Here is a 4,752-nt window from a genome sequence, read left to right as displayed (position 1 = left end):
ATGTTATATCTGTTAGATTTACTTTATACTTAAATGACGATTCACTCCATTCTACTGAAAAGATAATGAGAATATGGCCTCCGTTTTATTATTTATTTTATCATTTAGAACTCTTATAATTAAAGTATTAAAGACATTTATATTGGGAACAGTCATTTGTTGATCAAACGAGCGTTGACAATTGTTATGTGTCATACAGATAATCTATACAATCCACATCAAATTGTTATCATATTAAAAAAAGATGTCAGTGGTAAACTCAGGCAAAGGTAACAAAAGAAAAAGTAAGAAATAAAGCGATTCCTGTCAAGGGGCAAATAAAGCTGAGTCTATACGAGTGCTTCATCAATCATCAGTGGGAAATCGGTTAAAATGTGAAACGGTAGACCATTAGTTACATCGCGTTTGAGTAATTGCACACAGATTGTACGTTAGGGCGCGCGTCGACTATTGAATAGTTTTCAATTATTGTAATATTTCCTGCTGGAGTTATTTTCGTGAAGTGTGTGATCGTGGAGGAATTGTGTGGCTAACGGATATTATTGCTGTTACAGGCGTTATGGACATATGTAAAAGAATTATGAGATCCAATAAAGTATATATATTCTCGATTACATGCAGTATTTTAATTACATTACACTTGTTGTTTGTTTATTCAGTGTGATAAAATCACAGTGTAATAGTTTTAGTTGATGACGTAATAAACGTCGCCTGTTTATAATTATTTATTTTGGGTGAGGGAGTCGAGCTCGCTTGGGCACGTTATGGGCCATCTAGCATCGGGTAAGTACCACACCCCCACAGAAAACCGGCGTGAACAAGTAGCATATGAATCTACTATGTTTCGGTGAGTTAGAGTTTCGGAGGTCCATAATATCCTTATCCTCACCCATCTCAATTCATTCCTGTGTTATCGACGTCAATCCTTTCCTTATCCTTTACCCCGTAAAAGCAGTAAACGCATTTGCAGTGGTAGGTGATCGACTACCATCAGGCGAAGCACCTGCTCAGTGTCTCGCTATAGCATAGGATAATATTCTAAATAAAAATCTTATCGTAACTTTTTGTTTGAAATTTGTGTTTTCTACAGAATCACGAAAAACATAACACAAAGAAAAACGGACATAATAAATATATAAATTGTATAAATCGTGCTGAAATGTTACTTACAAAGCCTTCACTTGTTTACTTTTCATAACGGCTGGTTAAAACAGACGACATGTAAGCATTCTCACAAAAGGCTACCAAATTCCGATCTTGACTTCATTCAACTTTTGGTTGTGTGAAATTTTCAATCTAAGTTTCGCGCTAGAATTGAATTTCACGAGAAATATTATTAGCTTACTGTGATATCCCTTTGTTGCAGTTTTACAACTGTTCAGCATCTAGATATGAGCGTCTACACGAAACTAAATAGTTTATAAGAGTTCATTTTGAATAAAATCTACTGTATTGTAAAATATTATATGAAATACACTGAAATATTTTTTGAAGAACAAAGACAGAATAATAAGTCACACGCTACACGCATCCTTAAACACACTTTAATTCCCCCAATATTATTCAATTCCATCGAATGTTTTTAAATTCAAAAATTTCCTGTGATTGACCGATTTTCATTCCTTATCATTAAACTACTGACGTTGAATCTTCGTGTAGCTGAATCGATGATTTGAAACAATAAATTGAGAGGATTTTAATCCAAGTGCAGCAGAGGAATAGAATTTACTTCCAGCTAACCGATAACAGGATAAAGACGTTTCTAGAAGTTATTGGGTTTAGCATTTCACACTCGATTCGGTTTCTTCGGAACTTGACTTTAATGGAATCTGAACAATTATTAAATTTTCTACAGATCGTACGTACATGTACATAATATGATGAAATGTTTCATAATTTGGGAGGAATAATAGTGTCTTTAGTAACTGTATATTTTGTATTTTCAATATTTATATTTGTAGACGTATTAAGTATACAAGCGTAAATTAAAACTAAATTATATCATAAATTCCGTTAAACCAAAATACATAAAGCAATAAAGCATTATACCTTACCTACTCATGACCAAAAGGCTTGAAAATAAAATTTGAAAGATATTCAGATTCAATATAAAATATTGACAGCTAAAACCCAATTCTATCTCTCATTGTATTCGCACAGCAACCTTCAAATTACAGTAAACACAATGTCGCTATATAAACGCCAAACATTTCAAATATTTAATTAATTTCACCTTAACATTAGAACTTACTGAATGGCGAAAGATCAGACCAGATTTGTGTTACCTCGTTAATAAGTTCCTTCAGCGCTTTCTCTTTGAGACCTGCGGCTTGAATTCAATTCAAGCTGATGATTATCAGTCTTAGAAAGATTTCATTGACCCAGAATAATCTTATAAATGCGGTTTGATAAAGCCAATGTCTTTAGGGACCTTATGATTAAATTTAATTGACAACAACGACATCGAAAGTTTATCTGCAACCCATTTTTTCATATTATTGTCGTTTTAAGAAAAATGAAATAATTTTTTGATTCAAATCTATGTGATACAATATCCCGGCATCTTCAAGGAAATGGTTAAAGCTCACGATTTCATCCAGGCTTCCACTAATATTTAATTATTTATAGAAAAATAGCAACAAGATATGATATAATTCACCATTGAATTATTAAACTCAGTCCTCACAGCTATCTCTGGCCGTCATGTCCTAAGTAATTAATGTAATCCCATTCATCGTGGCCGACCGCGGTTAATGATCCAGCCAAAAATAACTTCATTAGACCAAGCTTTTGGTACAGCGGAGCGTGTGATAGCGGGATATTATTTATATCACTTTTTTGTTAACAAAATGGATGATGAGACATTTTGACAGAATAGAAAAAATTCGATCACGAGGCAGGATTCGAACCTGCGTTTCTTGCCTAACCGTAGCAACGCTTAGCCTCTCGGCCACCCGTGATCCTGCCACAACTTTCAAAATGTCTCATTTATAAAGCATTTCAATGCTATAAAACTAAAAATTAAAATGGATGATTTTCATTTTTAGTTTTAAATCATCAAAATACTAATAAATGTTTGAAGTTATTCTAATTAAAAACATTTTGTTTTGATGCTATAAATCTTTAAATTACTCACGTTCCTTTGATACAATGTTGTAATAATTGAAATAATGATTCATATTAGTTGAGATAATTTAGTCCATAAGGACATGAAACCAAAAGAGTAGAAGAAAATTTATTGGTAGAGATCATGTATGGCGAAAGATGCAAGTTCGAATCCCGCCTCGTGATTAAATTTTTTCTGTTCCTCAAAGTGTTAAAATTAACTATGGAAAATAGCACCTCGTATGTATGTTTCTTGTATTTCGATTTATAAACCACAAACGAGGTATTCCACCACAAATTATACTCATATTTCGGAATGTATGGTTAATCTAAACGGAACTTGAGATGGGGGAATATAGACATGTAGTTCATGAGCGCGAGGTGATTTTTAAACGTAAGGTTCTAGGCCATAGTCTGGCGCGTTCCATTTGAGATCCCTGTATAGCTGCTATTATGCAGTGAGTTTGGCCACCAAGGAAGTTTTAGCGGGAAGTCCCACGCTCTACTTTTTCCCTAAAAGCTATAATATATTTCAAAGATTTTATCCCCTAGGGAGAGGCTAGGCGTTGCTACGGTTAGGCAAGATACGCAGGTTCGAATCCTGCCTCGTGATCAAATTTTTTCTATTCTTTCAAAATTTCTAATTCAAAATTTCTAGATTTTATCCCCGTTAAAAAAAGAATGTAGATATACAAAAAATAATAATATCCATATTTAAATTTGTATTCTGTATGTACATAAGTACTTTTGTATGTATATAATATTTGAATAAAGTAACCGACAGATGATCGTAAAGTATGATGAACAACAAGCCATTTTTTGTTTCCACTGGAAAGATATGTTCATGTGAGGATCCAGGCCATCATTCATCGCGTTAACAAATATAACAAAAAGGATGGGGCGTTTATGGGAATCCTTTATAAATCCTCGAATTTTGATAAATAAAATGCATTGAACAATAAAAATAAAACACCCAAATAAACGATAGCTATATGTTTCTTCGCGTTTGACGCACTTACTAAAATTTTTTGACGTGACAACGTCTTAAATTAGGTTGCGGCTCGGAGTCACTCATGAAAAAGTGTAACGCCCGGTAACGTTACGATGAGTCACCGAACTATGATCGGTCCGCCGCGCGCGCAGCACTAGAGAATTAGGCGCATTGAATCGGCGCGTGCTTGTGTCTCTGTCTCTGTCTTTTTAGTAAACAAAATATATTTTCTATAGTTAAAATTTGTGCAATTCTTATTTTCATTCAATTCCTTGTTCCTATTGTGCAATTTAATAATATTCATATCAATAAATATTCTACCGAGAAAAAGACGTTGTCACGTAAAATCTTCGCCCGTAAAACCGACTTTACAGGCAACCATTTTTTGTTGTTTTTTCTGTAACATTTTTATAATTTGATTATTCAGTTTTATTCACAATTTATCGATGTTATAATTTTTTAAGCAAATACAATTTTAAAACCTAATTAAAATTTCATTCCGCGCTACAATACGCAGCTGTCAAAATATGAACCAGAATATCAGCATTGAACAGAAACGGTTTTCAAATAAATTCACAATTTGAAAATACTTAGTCTGGCCATAAATACTGTTACACTTAATTATAAAAAAATATTACATTTGAATTTCGAATCTG

This window comes from Zerene cesonia, unplaced genomic scaffold, assembly GCF_012273895.1.
Source record: "Zerene cesonia ecotype Mississippi unplaced genomic scaffold, Zerene_cesonia_1.1 Zces_u002, whole genome shotgun sequence".
NCBI classification, from domain to species: Eukaryota; Metazoa; Arthropoda; class Insecta; order Lepidoptera; family Pieridae; genus Zerene; species Zerene cesonia.
The sequence above is the reverse complement of the archived record's forward strand: the minus strand, read 5'-3'. Positions refer to the sequence as shown.